The sequence below is a fragment of the Triturus cristatus genome, chromosome 4_2 (assembly GCF_964204655.1).
Source record: "Triturus cristatus chromosome 4_2, aTriCri1.1, whole genome shotgun sequence".
NCBI classification, from domain to species: Eukaryota; Metazoa; Chordata; class Amphibia; order Caudata; family Salamandridae; genus Triturus; species Triturus cristatus.
The window spans coordinates 820284403-820304033 of NC_140586.1; positions in this window are offsets into that span (position 1 = coordinate 820284403).

The following is a 19631-nucleotide window of genomic DNA, read 5'->3' on the forward strand; positions in this document are numbered from 1 at the left end:
TGAAGACTTCCTTAGAAGTGCACTCACTTTGCTTAGATCAATAGCCGAAGCTGCAGAGCTCGTTCTAAGATGCTCATTCTAGCTCTTCACCTAATCCTCGACTGCTCAACCCACGGGGCACTGTCCCTAATTCAAAATCACAAAATCGTAGAACACGCCCTCATCACACCTCTTCAGCCAGGCCTTCCTCCTGTATTTTTCCATCAAAACTTTTACTTCATCCAAGACGGTTCGACCTGACCTTGGGTCCCAGGCACCTTCTCTGCTGAAAGTATCATATCTGCATTCCAGTATAGTCCCATGTTGGCTTCTCCTACCATCCTAACTCCTAAAACAAAGGGTTAGTCTTTCTAACTAGCTAGGTGTCCTTGCACCTGCAACAGAAACATGGGAACGAGAAACCTTCCACTCTCTGAGACCTGCTGACCTTCTCAAAACCCAGAGCCTTTCCAAGGGAAACAATTTTCGGCCAACAATATTCACCTAACATAAGAACGAATAGGCCTTTCTCTTAAACGTATATGCGATCAGGCCTCTACACATTTGAACATGCATTTCTAAAATCATATTAAAAGTATTGGTATTCATTAATTTGCATTCATGAATAAACAAACCTACACATACAGACTTCTAATATGGTGCACGGTCAAATCTAGGACATCACATTATACGTGAACTAATTTCTTATGCATTATCTAAATAACATTTTCGATTAAGCACTACATTGAACTTCATGAATGACATAATTACATTTCTATTCGCACTATTATATGCTAATTTAGTACTACATTTCAAAATCCACACGTTAATGTTTCACACTCTAAATATATGAGTGCGGACTACCTGTGATTATGATGCACCCCTACAATTTCAGAATACCATAGCGCTCTATCCCTTATATGATGTGGTTTTCCCTCCTTACCCACAGATCACACCAATTTTTTCTCATTGTGGTCTTCTTAAGATGAAGCCACCATTGAAAAGTGCCTCTTCCCCACTATGCTACTTATTCTTTTAAAAAGCTTCTTTTGCTCTATTCACAGATTTCTTTATTTTAGTCCTACCCTTTACCATTTCTTCTTCATATCACGCTCATTTTTGTCTTAAGGTAACTATTATTTGCTGCATTTCCCCGATGCCCAATATGGCGGCTGTTTTAATTCTAGTCCTTTTTTCTAGCTCACCAGTTCACTCATAGGCACTCCTTTCATGCCCATGGCACTACTAACACCAGCACTACCTCTGCTGAACAAGTAACTCGGCCTTCCAAGTTTTTAGGTCCCGTCTGAGCCAGCACATGCGCTGCTCTGGCAATACGTTTAGTAAGTGGGCTTCAAAAAGCCGACCACAGCTTTTTGTGTGGCCTAGAGCGTGCGGTTACGCGCACAGTTACGAGCACAGGCGCCATCTGGCTTTCCTGCCTCGTCATGGCTCATTAAGTGCATCGCTCGCGGGCACCCTTACAGCCCGCGATCACTTTCCTCTTTCACGACTGCGTGGCCAATGCTTCTTTTTATTTCCTTTTAGTGTGCGCGCGCCTCCTCGCTCACACCTCTGCCCTTCATTGCTTCCGTCCTTCCGGCACCTGTCACTCCATATGAGCACACTCGCTGAGAGTAATGAGCATCCACTTTTAAGCAATGCTTGTTTTATTTGCCTATTGCTTTGGTGTTAAAATAAGAAAAGAACATTGTCGTTGTATATGTTGCAACATGCTCCATAATTTGTATTTTCTTGTCCCATAATTTTGCCTTTCTTGCCACACAATATGTTTTTTAAATGCCGCAAACTTTGTGTGGGGCCCTTATCACACTTTTGGGCACACTCAAAAGGGGGGATGTTACGGAGACAAGTTACCATCTCCAAACTAATTCTGGACGTGGTCGCCTATCGCCACCTGCAGGCCCAAACTATAATTTGAGTGCTGTAATCATATGTAATCGCCACAAGAAAGATCTGAATGGCGTCTGTTGATAGGGTTGAACGTGTGATTTTAAGGAGTTCTGCCTACAAAAGGTATTCCCTGTTCTTGTTTCCAAACATCCTCTCTTCATTCTTCCCTGGTTTATGTCACCCTTCCATGGTCCATTCCTTTGTTCTTCTTACATGTTCGCTCCCTCGCTTTCTAACACTCTTCTCTGTCGCCACGCGTTTCTTAATTTCCAGCCTGTCGTTCCCCTTTCTCATTTTCTATCCTGCTCTCTCAGTCACCATCTCTCTTCCCCCTTAGACCTACCATCCTATCTTCTCTGTTTCATCCCTTTCTTTATAGGGGTATCTCTTCTTTTCCTTTGATGCTCTCCCGAACTATTTTCTGTCCCTGCCGACCCAATCTACTGCTCTTTCACACACTCGCATGAAGCGCCTTTTCTCACCCTCTTCTCCTCCCTTGACATCTCTTTCTCTCCCCTCTTAGACCCCTTGTTCTCGCTGGTCTTTTTCATTCCAGACTCTCTTCCATTGCTCATGGGCTTTCCCCACTTTTCCTCCCCTCACTCTCACAGAATCTCCGCTCCAGTCCATACATGAACGCGCCAGGACATCATACATGGTCTCACTAGCTCCTCCTTTTCTCATTGCTTTCCCTATCTTCTCAACCGCAGATCTCTTCATACTTTGCCCCGTCTCCATCTTTTGTCTTTTTCATTCCAGTTTCCCGCCACTCTGTCCCCCTATACATCTCCTGCTCATCACTCTTCTGAACCCTTCTTCTCCCTGGTCCTGTTTTTACTTTGTGCTTTCTTCGCCCTCTTTTCTCCCTCACTTCACCATCTTCTCGGACCCTTATCTTCTCTTCTTTCCCTTTCCTATTTTTATATCTGCATTGTCCTTTTCCATCACTCCCTCCCTTATGTTGTCACCTACCTCTCTCCCGCTTTATATGTCTACCCTCTTCTGACCGCTCCTTTCGTCACACCTTTCTTCCCCTTTATAGCCCATCTCTTTATCCTGCCCATCTTTCATATTCTGCCATATTTTTCCCTTTTTACATTACCTTCCCGTGCTCCCATCATTCTCCCTTCATAAATTCCTTATTGTCTTGCACACTCTCCAGCCCCCTCTGCCCTTACCAATCCCACCTCTCTTTCATCTCTCTTCGCACCTTGCCATGACACTTCTCTCCCACCTACTCCATCTTCAATGACGTCACTTCATTTCAAGAACCTTTGATGTTCCTAAACACACCTTGCCCTCAGCCCACTCCCTCACCCAACCCCCCTCGCTCTCTCTCTACACTCTCTTACTTCACTTCCTGTCACTCTGTCCCTCCTGCTCCTTCTCGCCTTCCTCTGACTCTCCATCTGTCTTGTTCTCTGCCTGCCCCGCCCTCTCTAGCCTCTCTTCAACAGTCAAAGCCTTCTCTTTCTCCCCCCTCTCTCGCTCTTGAATTCCCACCTCCCCAGCCCTTCTCACTCAGACAAATATATAAGCCTCAGAAATCCATTTCTGGGGAACCTTGGTAAATTGTAATTGTATTTATATAACACTTACTACCCCTGACGAGGTGTTGAAGCGCTTTACCCCTGGCAGCATGCTGCTACCGAACCCAAGGTTAGTGGCTAGTCATGTTATTGATTATTGGGGTTAGTTTAGTGACTCAAGCAACTATTCCATGCATTCACTAGAATTTCCTTGGGGTAGATTAAATAAATAGCAGTTGGGTGTTAACATTAGTGGGGTGGGGGAGTGGTTGTGGTATGTGGGTTGATGCAGATGTTTATTGGGATTCTTCATGCTGATGTTTGGTGGGATTAATAAAATACAGATGAATTCAAATATTCTGAACCCTTCCATGTTACAAGCAATAGGCAGTTCTCGGGCACAGCCTCCTTGTCCCAGCCTCATCGCAGCCCTGGGCCCTTTGCGCAGCAAACCACTCACTGGTCTTGTTTGAAGACCTAAACCTTTCCATCAAATAGAAAACAAGCATTGGCATAGCCAATAGGTCTCGCCTTTGGGGCCTTATAAGTGTTTAGCCATGCAACAGTTGATGTTGTTGTACCAAGGATATTGTGCTGCATAACTAAATACTTATAAGGTCCCAAAAGCGAGACCTACTGGCTATGCCAATGATTGTTTTCTTTACAGAGACCAGCGCTTATAATCTACCTTTGCCTGCTTATACAACTAAAAGCAACATTACAAGTAGCTTTCGAACTACTGATTCCACTAGACCAGTAGAAATACTTATTATAATGCAATGGACCACTTCTGCCTGTGAGGCTCTCACGTGCAGCCTCACGATGGCTAGCCGCGGGAGTTGTGGTTACTATACTTGGGCATAAAAGCCATCACTTGTTCTGCTTTCGCTAAAGAAACTTGGGCCTCTCACTTTTGTTTTATTACACTGTTGTATTTTTGACCACCGCTCGACACCTATTTTGTTGGTTTTATACACAATGCTTCATTTGTCTAATGTTCCCTTGCTCCTGTGTTCCTTTAAACAACATACTGAACATACAGCATCTGATACAGAAAGAACTTCCCTTTTCATTGCAGCCTCCTCTTGTTACAGAACATTATAGTTCTTCACAGACATGATTTTCCATTCAAGCACTTTGAGTGCCATTTTTTTCTTCACACTTTCATTGGTCACATTTGCTTATTTATGTTTCTCTTTTGCCCATTCAGTTCTGACCAATGAGGCCCTCAACCAACATCTCAGTTACTACCACAGGGCCCCACTTCAGTACATATTGTCCACTTTACTGGCCATATTAGGTAATATTTTTACTACTCACTTCAGGCGCCATGTTTGCACATCAGGTAAGATCTTCCTCTCTGTACTCTATCTTTGCAGTCTAGTATGTACACCACTTTCCTACATTGGGTATGTGGCTGTAAATTTCTTTCTCTTATCTCTAATCGTAATCCATATTGTGTCCACATAACTTTCATAACTGGACACATAATGCAATCGAGCAGCTACACTCTTTGCCTCTTCATGTTTTCTGCCATGTACACGACACCAAAGATGCAACCAGGTGAAATAATCTCAATCTCGTATCCTACTAGATACTAAATAAAGCTGGGTCTGGTGGCTGAGTGGACTAAAGCAGCCGCTGCAGGGTCCTGTGTTCGACCTCATGGTCACTGGTTCAAATCTCGGCGGGTCCACTCAGCCTTTCATCCATCTGAGGTTGATAAATTGAGTTGGGTAACAATAAAACATCTGTTATTCAGCACCAGGATACCTATTGGTAATCGTGCGCTTTACAAATACACCTGTTATGTTTACTAGACCTACTGAATTCTTATTCCTTTCGCAGTTTAATACTTGTCTTTACAGCCTTTAAAAAGTCACTTGTAATGACAGTGGCGGCCAGCACGGATCTGGGATGGAGAGGTGTGGGGTAGGGGCTAGGGGGTAAGAAGGTATAGTTGTAACAAAAAGAAAAATTCACTTACCTCCTCGCCGCTCTGTCCCACATAGTCTCTCCTCGCTGAACAGGAAGCAACCAGGCTCCCCTGAGCCAATCGCAATGCTGGAATGCAGCGTTGTGATTGGCTCCCCTAAACCAATCACAATGCTGCAATGCAGCTCTGTGATTGGTCTGAGCGATGTGGTTCGGTGCTCAAATGGGGAATGGGGGCCTGGGCTTGCTCTCCATGCAGGCTGTAATGCAGCCTGCATGGAGAACATGCTAAAGTGCGCATGACAGTTTAGCCAGCCCGAGAGGGACGGTCAAAGCATCATGTGCAGTTTAGTGTGCCAACCCCCCTCCCCTGCTCTATCAGGAGAGCAACCCCGCCCTCATGCTGCTGCAGCAGGGAAGAATAAAATGACAATAATATCACATTATTATAATTTTATTTTTCCTTTCTTTTACTGCTGCACAGCAGCAGTGGGGCGACGCTCCTCCGGTCTTAGCGGAGGAGTCTCCACTGTGTAATGAGACATGCCGACTGTATTTTTTCTTCTTCAAAAACTACAGCAAATCTCTGCAACTCACCTCACTAGGGCTGGAGACTCCGCACCCAGGGCGGTGATCTCCACCTACCGCAAATAAACAGGAAATAACATACAGTAACATTTTATCTTCATTCTGAGCAATCCTCTCCTCCAAGGAGCATTCTCCTCTATCCTGTGGCTCCTTGGCACATTACACCCCAGTGATGGAGCATGGACTAGTTTGTAAGAAACTTGCTTGTACTCAATTCACTCGTATAACTTATTAACATGAAATACTAATTGTGTCTTGTGACTAATAATCATGCATTTCATATAAATAAAAGGTTGAGAAGCTTGCTTATGTGTTCACTAACCATTAAGACAGATAGTGGACTAATCGCGGCTGTAACAGGGAAAAACGTGAGTGCGCATGCGTCAATTGCATCTACGCAATGTGATGTCTAGCGGCTTGGAGGGAATTTCCTGCGCATGAGCAGAACGCAATAATATGGCGTCTTTAAGACCCACATGCATGGCACCTGCTTTGCTGTTTAGAAAATGCCCTATTTACTAACAATGAATGCGGGGAAAGTATTAATAAATAACGGGAAATAGAGTAGAGGTGGGTGGTAAACAGTGAAACCATTTATCTGTGAAATTAATATTTCCTCTCTTTGACCTTTTTATTAGTTCTTATTCGGGCCTTCTCGCTATGACATGAGTGCTCTGAGTGAGAGTTGTCTGCGCATGTCCAACCGAGGTGCACCAGGGAGGGATGACACCATGTTTGAATCACAGCCAAGGCCACGGACTGCTAAACCCTGGGAACCCAAACATCAAGAGTTCAACCACTAAAGTCATATGGGACATTGTTGATAATTTGTTGCAGATATTAATAAAATCTGAATGGGAAAATAAAGAAGGTTTATGAATTAAGGGGCTGGGTTTATGAACAAAGGACAACTTGATTAAAGTGCTATACCAACATGGTGTGATGATGACCTAACGTCCCTTGCCTGTCCAATTAGATCTCGTACTTTTACGATATTGCAATTTTAGGGGGTGGTACATGAATCCCAAAAGGTATAACTGGGGTAGTTTAGTTAGTTAGAGAGAGTTTGAGGATACAAGGATGCTATGCAAGCTAGATACGAGAAGTGATGCTGTGAGCTAGAGGAGCTGTTGGAGTGACGAGTGATGCTGATGAAGAATTTCTTACCTTAAGAAACTGACTAGAAAGAAGATCACGAAAAAATCTTGAGGAGAAAGAGAGTGTCAGAGAGGGGTGCAACGAGTTCGTCTGTTCTAGAGAGGTCCACTATCCTGTTCTTATTCCTGTCCTGAAGCCTTTGTCGCCACCCTTACCAGCTCTTGGCCAGGGAGTTGGTCTTCACACCATCTTGGGTAATATTGAATCCGTATATTTCTGATGTACTGCTCTCTCTCTATCCTCTCCTTTCTGAGCAACAGTCATTGCATTGAATCTGAGAGTGTATTTGATTAATTGAATCTTCCTTCCTTGATTGATGGTGCTTGTGGTGTGCATTTGGGATGGTTCACTCACATTTCAAATTAGAGAAAGGTTTTTAAAACTTCTCGTGTCTGTGCTTATTTTGCGTATAAAATCAGAAGTAAAATTAAGGTTATGTGCATCTTCACCATCATATAGTTCCAACTAATTTGGTCCATCGACCAAGTGGAAAGAACTTATTGATCAGTGAAAGGTTAGTCAAGAAAAAACTAATCTTGAGGAATTAATCAACTATATATAAAAAACTTTGAACCCCGGCGGTCTTGCCAGATATTGTGTGTGTACGTTTTGATGGGCCCAGATGAATATATGGTAGTGGAGTATCTGTTGTTGGTGCACTGCAGGTCTAAGGAACTTGAAGAAAAGCCCCACTCGCATGACCCACACCCCAGTTTTCAGACTCCAAAATTAAAATATCATTACACAGGCTGTCATAGACAAGTACCCTCAGCTTTCTAGGGGACCTGAAATGCAGCTGACCAACGCAGCATGGGCTCCAGTCTGGCAGGACATCACCACGCAATGCAGTGGGTGTCCACACATGGTGGGAAAGCTGGGCCGCAAATTCTGAAAAGACCTATGTTGCTGGGACCATATTAAGGCCCAGGACATTATTGCCTTGTCCTACATACACAGCACTCCCATAAGACACCCCTATTCCGGAGCGTCCTCAAAGTTGCCTAGATGAACCTCCATGCTTCGCTGAAAGAGTCTAAGCAGCAGAAAGACAGTAAGTACATGTATAGTAGTAATTGGCACATAGGTGTATGTGATTTGTGAGAGTGCAGCCCTGTCACGTTCACTGTGATCTTTGCCATAACCTTACTTATTTTACTTTACATGTTTTGTTGTTGCATGAACGTTTTGAAACTTCACATTTAACCCCTTCACTGCTAGGCCTCCCCCCCAAGATAAGCCTTATTTTGGCTATTTGGGGTAGTTCGTGCTTAGGTCCCTGTAACGTTTTGTCCACATACGGTATCTACGGCAAATTTGCGTCCTTTTCTTCCAACATCTTGAGGATTCTAAAGGTACCCGGGCTTTGTTGGATTCCCCTGGAGGGAACCTAGAAATTAGCCAAAAACAGCAATTTATTTTTTTTAATGGAAAAAAGTGCTGCAGAAGAAAGAGTCTGATTATTCCCCTGCAAATGGTATTAACAAAGAGTTTGTGGTGCTGAAATCACCATCTTCTCTGCTTTTAGGGAGCATTATCAGAAAACCAACATTTTCTACACAGTTTTATTATTTTACTGGGGCATAGCCTATTTTTGTGCTTTCAACCTCCTTCCAGTTAGTGGTAGAAACAGGAGTTAAAGCAACAATGGATCCTGAAAATCTATACATTTATGAAAAGGAGACAAAGAGGCCTATTAGTATGGTGGGCAGATCACCACCGCTGGCTCGGCGTGGGCGATCCGCCCGCCATCACACCACAATTTACCCCCCACCATATTACTATGGCGGGGGGTACCGCGGCGGACGGAAAGTCCGTCTGCCGCTTTTCCGCCAGTCGGATTGCCGGCCGGGTGGAAAAGGCACACTATATGGTGGCGGTCCCTTGCAGGCACCACCATCCATATTATGATGTATGTGGTGCGTATGCCTTTCCATGGCGGAGAATCTGCCATGGAAAGGCATACGGTAAATGGCCTTGGGGCCCCGTTGCGGGCCGCCGGGGGGTGGTGAGGTGGGTGGCTGCACTTGGGGGGTACCCATGGTACCCCCCTTCATTGGCATGCACAAGATGGCAGGCACCACGTGGTGCCTGTCACGTTGTGCATGGCAATGCACAACATGCAACTTTTACATTGCGGTGGTTGCTGCTTACAGCACCGCCCGCTGCAACGTAACAGATGCGGGATGCGACCCCCAGGGTGGCGGTTGCATCCTAAATGGCCCCGCGGGACCGCCGCACCCCTGGCGGTGGCTCCTGTTTTCCGTTACGGTGGCGTGATCGTAATGGGGCCCAAAATTCTGAATTCATTAAGGGGTCATTTGTGTAGATCCTTCAAGGTTTTTAATAGAAACTAAAAGTTGAAAATAAAATATATTGAAAGTGAGTTGAAAAAAACAGCTATTTGAGCCAATGTTTTCACTGTAACTTCTTCTAAGTATGACAGATGTTTTAAAGCAATATACCATTACATCTGCTGGACTCTTCTGGTTGTGAGTATATATAGGACTCGTAGTTTCACCAAGAACCCGAGTAACACAGGGCCAATAACTGAGCTGCGTCTTGCAATGGTTTTTCATTGTGTATCGGGTATATAACAATTCATTTGGTAAAATATAAAGAGTGAAAAATAGGTACCAAGGAAACCTGTATTATTCCAAAATGGGACCAGGGGCTACTGCCCCATCTGCCTCCTGGGGGAGCAGAAAGACTGTGGCATCTTGTTTTTGGGGTGAGGGGGCATTGGCATGTCCATTCGGGGCCGACCCCACCACTACGTATAAAAATACATTAATCCCTGGTGCCTAGTGGGGTTTCTGTCCCCCCGGGAGGAAGATCAGGGGCTATTGCCACCATCTGCTTCCTGTGGGGGGCAGAGAGACTGTAGCATTTTGTGAGGGGGTGGGGCATTGGCATGCCCATTCTGGGCTTCCCCCACTCCTGAATGTTTGGAAGAAAAATCCCTGGTGCCTAATGGGATTTCTGCCCCAATGGGGGCAGATAAGGGGCTATTGCCCCATCTGCCTCCGAGTTGGTAGAAAGACTGTAGCAATTTTTTATGGGGTGGGGCATTGGCAGGCCCATTTTTGGCAGCCCCACCCCTAGGTATAAATTACAAACACCTCATCTCTGGTGCCTAGTGGGCTTTTGACCACCCGGGGGCTGTTCAGGGGCTATTGGTCTCATCTGCCTCCTGGGGGTGTAGAAAGACATTTGCCTTTTTTGGGGGGGGGGGGAGGGTGGGGGCATTGGCATGCCTATTCTGGGAAGCCCCCACCGCTGCCCTAAAAAAAAGAATCCCTGGCGTCTAGGGGGCTTTCTTACGCCCCCCTTCCCCAGGCAGATTGGGGGTAACTGTCCCTATCTGCCCCCTAAGGGGGTCAGAAAGACTGATTATGTCACTTTTTATGGGGGAAACAAAGGCCCTTGCCCAAGGGGCTGCTCCCCCTCCCTGGTGCCTAGTGGGTGTATTCCTGCTTGGGGATCGCCCTCCTGGGGTGATCCCCAAGCTGGGATTCACTAGGAAAGGCTACCATTGGAAAGGGGAGATTCTCCCCTTTCCAACGATATCCCTTCCATGTAATTCGGTGCTCACGAGGCTGAGATGGCCCCACGAGCACCGAAACAATGAAACTGAAACTAAGGTTCTGTTTCATTTTCAATGTAATGACGTCAGCGTGTCATGCGCATGATTGTCATTACATTGAATTTTAAAAAAATGCTCGGGAGGTTAGGGAAGCTCTTCCCCACCGCTCGATGCAAAAAAAAGTAAAACCCTCTACTGCATGCAGCAGAGGGATTTTGTGCGCCTGTGCACATGACAGAATGGTTCCGTCATGTGCGCAGGAGCCCAGGTGCTGTCATGAGCACGGGAGGGGTTAATAACATGCATGCTTATTGTTTGCCTTTGTTGGCTTGAATACTAATCTGTATTTGACATGATGTAAATGCTGACATTGGGTACCTTTACTTTACCTCCTAAACACCATACTTTTGGATGTTTTACTTTCTAAATTCACTAGCAATTATAGAATAATGTGTTGAAACTTTGATGTCCAAAAATACACACCAGTTTAAAATACTGTGAAAGCTGGTGATAAAAAGATGTCCTCAAATATAAATAATGTGTGCAACTACCACAATCAAATCAGAACTACCAAGAGGAATTTTATCCACAACAAAATCCTCGCCAACTCGACCAACCCCAAGGAACTCTTCAATGTCATTCAGGAATTCAATAACGCACGCAGCGAAGCCACAGACTTCACGGCCAAGGTCATCGAGAAGATCGTCAACAGACAGCTAACCCGATACCTCGAAGAAAACAGAATCCTGGACCCTTCCCAGTCAGGGTTCCGCAGCAACCACAGCACCGAGACCGCACTCATAGCCGCCACCGACGACATCAGGACACTGCTGGACAATGGTGAGACCGCAGCCCTCATCCTCCTGGACCTCTCTGCCGCCTTCGACACCGTCTGCCACCGCACACTATGCGCACGCCTCCACGCCATAGGGATCCGAGACAAAGCCCTGGAATGGACCACCTCCTTCCTCTCCAGCAGAACCCAGAGTGTCCGCCTCCCAGCATTCCGATCCGAAGCCTCTGAGATCATCTACGGCGTACCCCAGGGTTCCTCCCTCAGACCGACACTGTTCAACATTTACATGGCCCCGCTCGCACACGTCGCCCGACAGCACGACCTCAACATAATCTCCAACGCCGACGACACTCAACTGATCCTCTCCCTCACCAAGGACCCGATCACCGCCAAAGCCAACCTCCACAAAGGAATGAAGGCCGTCGCCGACTGGATGAAGACCAGCCGACTGAAGCTGAACACAGACAAAACGGAGGTCCTCATCCTCTGCTCCAACCCTTCAGCCTGGGATGACTCCTGGTGGCCGACGGCACAGGGAGCAGCCCCAACACCCACCGACCATGCACTCAACCTGGGAATCATCCTCGACTCAACGCTCTCCATGACCAAGCAAGTCAACGCCATCTCCTCCTCCTGCTTCAACACCCTCTGCATGCTCCACAAGATCTACAGGTGGATCCCGACAGATACAAGGAGAACAGTCACCCATGCCCTCGTCAGCAGCAGATTTGACTACGGAAATGCCCTCTATGCAGGAGCCCCGACCAAGCTCATCAAACGACTGCAAGGCATCCAAAACGCCTCGGCACGACTGATCCTCGACGTACCACGCCACGGCCACATCACCCCCCCACCTGAGAAACCTGCACTGGCTGCCCGTCAACAAGAGGATATCCTTCAAGCTCCTCATCCACGCACACAAGGCACTCCACAAGACCGGCCCAGCCTACCTCAACAAACGACTTTGCTTCTACATCCCCAACTGCCAGCTCTGCACCGCCGACCTCACACTCGCCACCGTCTCACGCATCCGAAGAACAACCACCGGCAGGAGGTCCTTCTCCCACCTCGCCGCCAAGACCTGGAACACCCTCCCACTGAGCCTACGACAGACCCAAGACCTGCTGACCTTCAGGAGGCTACTCAAGACCTGGCTGTTCGATCAGTAGCGCCCCCCCCCCAGCGCCTTGAGACCCTCACGGGTATGTAGTGTGCTCTACAAATGTTTGATTGATTGAAGACCTCTGAGACAAACTTGGAACCTACTTACACCTCAAGATCAAAAACCTCTACGACAACATCATCGACCACCCATCAGATGCCACAGCCGGACCCACACCCCCTGGAGACACCAGCCATCCAACCATCTCCAACTGGACACCAATCACGACCGAAGACACTGCCTCGACCATGAAAGGCATCCACTCGGGGGCTCCCACTTACCCCTGCCCTCCTCACATCTACCACAGAGCCGCGGCTGTCAATGCACCCAAACTGCAATGCACCATCAACACCACTTTCAAAGCAGGCACCTTCCCAGACGATTGAAAACGTGCAGAAGTCAGGCCCCTGCTCAAGAAGCCCACGGCGGACCCCAACGACCTAAAGAACTATCGGCCCATCTCGCTCCTCCCCTTCGCATCCAAAGTTGCAGAGAAGACAGTCAACAGGGAATTGACACGATTCATCGAAGAGAACGCCATCCTCGAACCGTCCCAATCCAGATTCTGAAGCAACCACAGCACAGAGACCACCCTACTCGCCGCCACAGACAACATCCGCACATTCCTGGACCAAGGCCACTCCGCAGCACTCATCCTACTCGACCTATCAGCGGCCTTCGACACCGTCTCCCACCGCACACTAGTCACCAGACTACACAACCCCGGCAAACAAGGAACAGCCCTAGACTGGATCCAATCATTCCTCACCGGAAGAACCCAAAGGATCAGACTGCCACCCTTCCTCTCCGATCCCATGAAAATCACCTGCGGAGTCCCACAGGGCTCGTCTCTGAGGCCGACCCTCTTCAACATGGCCCCCCTCGCTGCCATCGTCCGACATCACGGCCTCAACATCATATCCTACGCCGACGATACCCAGCTCATTCGCTCCCTCCCCAAAGACCCCACCACTGCCAAACTCAAATTTCAGAAAGGAATGCAAGACGTTGCAGTCTGGATGACCAACAGCTGCCTGAAGCTCAACGCCGAGAAGACAGAAATCCTCGTTCTTGGAACCACCCCCTCGGCATGGGACAACACCTGGTAGCCAACCGCCCTTGGAAGCCCACCTCACAGACAACACCAAGAACCTCGGCAACGTACTCCCTCCGCAAGACCTTCAAATGGATCCCCCAGGAGACAAGAAAGACTGTCACCCACGCACTCATCACCAACAGACTGGACTATAGCAACGCACTCCACGCCGGCATCAACACGTCCCTACTGCACAGACTCCAGACAATACCTAACACCACCGCCAGACTTGTCATTGACATCCCCCGGCACAAATACATCAGCCAGCACCTACGGAGACTCCACTGGCTACCCATGGAGAAAAGAGTCACCTTCAAGATCCACACCCACGCCTTCAAATGCCTGCACAAAAACGGGCCAAAATATCTCAATGACAAAATCAACTTCCACTTACCCAAAAGAAACCTCTGATCCACCAACCTCGCTCTGACCAAACCCTGTGCACCCACAGGGCCAGAACAGGCAGAAGATCTTTCTCCCACATAGCAGCCAAGACCTGGATCGAGCTACCGGCAGACATCAGGAGCGCCCCCTCCCTGAACACCTTCAAGACCTTCGGCTAAGCAGATCTGCTGATCCCCCCGCGCCCCTCAGCACCTTGAGACCCTCACGGGTGAGTAGTGCGCTTACAATCCCCTGATTGATTGATTGATTGATTGAACTTGTCGTGAACCTACATATGAAATAGATAAAAATGAATTTTGACATAACTCAACTACAACCTACCCTTTCACCTACTTTGAATGGCTAATCCCTAGCTATATTGTGAATTCGTAATTTTAAGGTCTGAAAATTCACAATATTTTAGTGTGTAGGCACGATAGTGAGAAGTTTTGTAAAGCCATCTCATAGTCAGTTAAGAAGTATGTGGATATGCATTATTGACCTAATAATTTAATCAAGTCTCTTTTTTTGCTTTTCAGAGGACCATGCTGTCCAACAGAGAAGAGAGCAGTACCAGGGGCAAGATAAGTGATCCTCGGAGGCGGGCACAAATTCTCAGTACAACCAGTGAGGAGGAGGAAACCACCACCAGCAGGGGTGGTGGAACGTCGCCCATATGGAGAGTAACTAGATCTGCCTAAAAGAGACTCTGGGTGGTAGCTGAAGAGTCACTTGGGTGGCCAGTGGATGTGGGCACCACCAGCTAGAAGGAGGAAGTGGTTTTGCTCCTGGTCTCGAGGAAGAAAAAATTGTGGTGCTCTAAGAGCAGGTTCCAACATCATCTGGGGTTCTGGGAGCACTCTCTTGGGTCATCTGGGGTCATCTGGGGCTTAATCTGAGAGGTCTGGATGCTCTGAGAAATATTCTCTGAGCAGATACAAAATCTAACGAGCGCCATGACCTCATTGACTGCAGTGATTCTGTCTTGTCTGCCTCCCCAACCCCACACCTCCTGTAGTTGCATCTTCCAGTCCGTCTTTCCTCAGTGTTACCCCTGCTACCCCATATGTTTTTCTTCCCATGGTGTTTCTGGTCCTGCCACAGCCAGACAATTTACGCCAGCATCGGAGGATGATCTGATCACAATTGTCAAAGCTTAAAGTAAGGACAACCGGTTACTTTTGCCCCAAAACCAGGAACCTGAGATGGACACATCATTAGGCCTGGGTGGAGTAGCGGAACTACGCGAAGTGAGTAAAAAAATACACCGTGCTATGCGGAGTTCCGCAAGCGGTGGAGTGTGTTAGGTCTTGCTGTTCAAGTCGATTTTAGCGCTGGTTGTTTGTCCCTTGCTGAAAAGTCAGCGTGAACAACACCATGCGTAGAGAAAGAGGGCGCTGCTTCTTTCTGCCGCTCGAGTAGATGTTCTACTCCAGTGGCAACTTCCTCAACGCGAACCGAAGGTTTCTCAAAACGAGCGTTTGCGGGCATCCACGACCGCTCGCGTTGAGAAATCTAACTGGTAGGTGGTCTGGACCAAGTTTTCCTTGTTTGTGCTTGCAAACTTAATAGTGGCGAGCTCTATCGAGGAAGAAACTCCACTCCACAAAGCGGAGCTGACTTTTTTGTAACTCCGCATGCTACATGGAGTGCGGAGTAGGAATGACTCTGCAAACTCCACGAGCGGAGCGGAATTTTCCGCCTGGGCCTATACATCATCTGCCTTGGGGGTCTGACTTTATTTTTTCGTCAGTGGACTTAGGACTTTTTCTTACCCCCCTTTATATATAGACTAGTTTCCTGGATGCTTCCTGAAGTATTATTATTTGTCCAACATCCCACCCCCCAAGTTTTCCTTTATCCTCTGAGTTAATGTTAAATTTTCTATTCTTTTGGCCCTTTCCCAAGGACAGTTTTTCTTTACCGCAACAATATATGATTTTGTTAAAAAAAAGTTGTCATTTCTATAATCTTTTGAACTTAACCAAAAATCTGTCTTGCATTTGCAAATCATACTGTATATACACATTGTATGTCAGCCAAAGGAATTGTTTCTTGATTTAGAAGATACTTTCTGTATCGAAGTGAAATTTAAAAATAACTTTCACTTAGAAAATGAGCACAAAAAGATAGCATAGGAAGCACTAACATATGTGGTAAATGCAATAGAAAACATTGACCACAGAGGAAAGGCTGACAAAGGTTTGTGGTGTAAAAAGTGTGCATAATAATATTATACATAAATGGACAGAATAATAAGTGAACAAACGTATTAACATGGTTTTCTCTTACTATTCTGCTTACGCAGTATTAGTAGTGAGAGTGTTTGAGACTGTGCTCAAGTTCTGGCTGTTTCTGGTGTGGGTGGTTCGGTTGGAGGAGGTGGTGCTGGTGGTGCAGATGGTGCAGCTGTCTTTGTATTAACTCCTGCTTGCATTGGCCACAAAGATTGAAACTGGCATTTATGGCTGATTGCCTCCATCATCTTCATGGCCAAGGCATGGTGCCTTGCACTTTCTTCTTTAAAGTTTGTAGGTGGACTTGGTGCATCTTTGCCATGTCTTGGTAATACTTTGCAACATTATCCACAAGTCTGCCTGTCAATCACCTGAGAAAGTTTAGGGAGTAAAGAGGCAGCCCATGTAGTTGCTTGTAGTTTGCAACCATAACTGTAACTACAAGGGCTGCATCCTCTACAGTGAAACTTCTCTTCAGCACTGACAGCATAGTGGCTTCTTCGTGATGTAGTGGTGGCTACACGGTCCCAAAGATAAAGAGGACAGAAACAAGACCTATGGTGTGGGTAGTAGTTATGCAGTTGTTTGGGACTGTGTGTCAGGTGTGTCTGATTTCTTTCAGCTGCATATCATTTTTCTTTTAACTGCAATGCAGAGGTCATGCAGAGGCCATGCAGAGGTCTCCGTTCCATGAGTCAATATTCCAGCCGGTATACATTGATCTCCCACTCACTGTCAGTGCAGAGATCCATCCAGACATAAAATACGGTTGTAAGTTACGTCTTTCCCTACTCCATCCCCTAAACTGTGGGGGTGGAAACATGTAAGTTACAGTTTTTGAATAACTTTACACTCAGATTTTGTAAAGAGCGGAAAGTAGTAAAGTTACTTAAAAGTGTAAGAGTGAGTTACACATGCAATTTACTCACAAGTGTACATTATCGTTGTGAATATTTTTATTTTACAAAGTTTTATATAGTGCAAACTTGACCTGAAGGTATCGGGTATCTGAGCGCTTTACATAGCACCAGTTGCGTTACATGAGGCCCCTTTAATTTTCTTTTGGATCGGGGAGATTAAAGGATTTACCCAGAATCACAGGATGTTCAGCGTCGTTGCCGAGACTTGAACTCAGTTCCACAGATTTGAGGTTGACCGCCCTAGCTCTTAGGCCAACTCCTTTCCCAGAACAGCCCTGTATGTATTTACATGTGTATGTATTTTATATCTATTAAATTTGTGATTGCATGAGCCTGGCAAAAACGCTAAAGCTATCTCTAGACCATACCTAAAAATCTTTCTGTTGAGCAGTGGGCATGTGAATCTTCTACAACTAAGGGGCATATCTACAAGGCGGCGATATAAAATTATCGCCGCTTTTGCGGCCGTTTTCGGCCGAAAAGCGGCGATAATTTTATCGCTATATCAGCAAGGTTACGCTATCGCGTAAAACCTTGCCTTAGCGCCTGAATTCCTGACGCCTATCTTTGCATCTCTAATGAGATGCAAAGTGGGCGTTCCTCCCCAGGATAACGGGAGAAATGTCGCTAAGCGACATTTCTCCTATTATCAAGCCTCATGCAAAGCAGTATAGCAACAAGAAAAGTAGCAATAACCTCTGTTATTGCTACTTTCTTTATGCCTGCTTTGAAACTGACTTAGCCATGATATCCTATGTAAGGTGGATATCATAGCTAAGTATGTGAGGCCCTATCAGCAAGCTATCGCCAAACTTCGTGGGATTATCGCTGGGTTTCCAGCGATAATCTCACGTTTGGCAGTAAGCGCTAGGATTTTTATCGCTTTTGAGATAAGCGTAGCTAATAGCACGCTATCTCAGCGATAAAAATCCATGCTAGCCGGCGATAATTATCCTAGCGCTAAGTGCGCTTAGCGATAATTATCGCCGGTTGTTGCTGATATGCCCCTAAGCACTTTGGGTGGCTATTTTATTCCGTGGCACAGCAGGAGATAAATCCCCTATTGTGCATTATTTCTGCAAAGGCATAATGAGTACAATTTACAACTTTCCACTGCACGGTCCACGGTACAGCATCTTATCGTCTGATTCCCCCTCACTGTAGCAATACAAGTAGAAGATGCTGGCATGCTAAAATCCTCTATGGGAAGGGTGTTCAAGTATGTCCCAGGTAGAGCACTCCATGCCAGATTTTGTGGATAACATTTAAGGTTAATTGAATAGTCAACCTGATACAGCAATGATGATTAGGTAGCTGTGGACCTAAGCTGGAAATCTCCACACTAGGCCCTGATGACGAGCATAGGTGGTACTTATCGCACCTTATACATTACAATATCATGGGTACTTTATTTATCGAGTGAGATAAATAGCACCTATTACAAGTTTTTGGGAATAACGTGGATTTTAGTGTTTAATGCACCGAAGTCCTCATGAAACAGTAAATTATGTATGCTTTTCCCCTGTCAAATTTATTGGAGCCTGAAGTATTGAAGACAGCTGATGATTCATGCATCAGATAATTATTAGATTTGTTCGATACAACCAAACTCTTAATTCCGACCACGGATTATGCACGGGTCATCATAATTAACTGACCCACTCATAATCAGGCCCTTGGAAATCTGAAAAAGGCCTCTTTTGTGGAGACCTCCAGCCACTCATGCCTGTGCTGTGTTTCCTGGAAGGAATCCTTCCTTAAATGCCTGCAGTGAGCTGTGACGTGTGCACACACATGTGTGGGATGGGATATTTCCTGCTGCCTCGAAGTGTTGCTGAAGATAATATAGTGAACTGCTTAACTTGTGCTGGATTCTTCGAAAGATCACACATTAATGTTGAAAAAGTGGCGGTAATTGTGGAGGTATGAGGATGGCTGTTTCTGTATCTTCGGTTTGTTCGCCCACAATGCACAGAACAATGCACCGCCCAGGGCAGATTAACCTCACATCCACTGAGCTGTAATCCCAGCCTCTGGCGGGCTTTAGATGCTGACTGGCTGGGGGAGGGTCGAGGGGACCACCGCCTCTCAGTGATGGCTGAGCGCAATCTGGCAGCAGCAGAGAAGCAACGGGGGCCTGGTACATTCCAAGCATCAGGGGACAACTCTGAGGCAAGCAGAATTCCTTCTGTTATGTCTGCTAGATTTGCAGGGTTAACAGGTGAATGACAGTGTTGCTTTTTTTATCAACCTAATGCATTCTGGGAGTTGGAGTCCTGGTTCACTTCCGTTGATCCAAATTAACATATCTAAAAAAATGATTCGTGGTGGACTAGCCTTTGGTGCTATG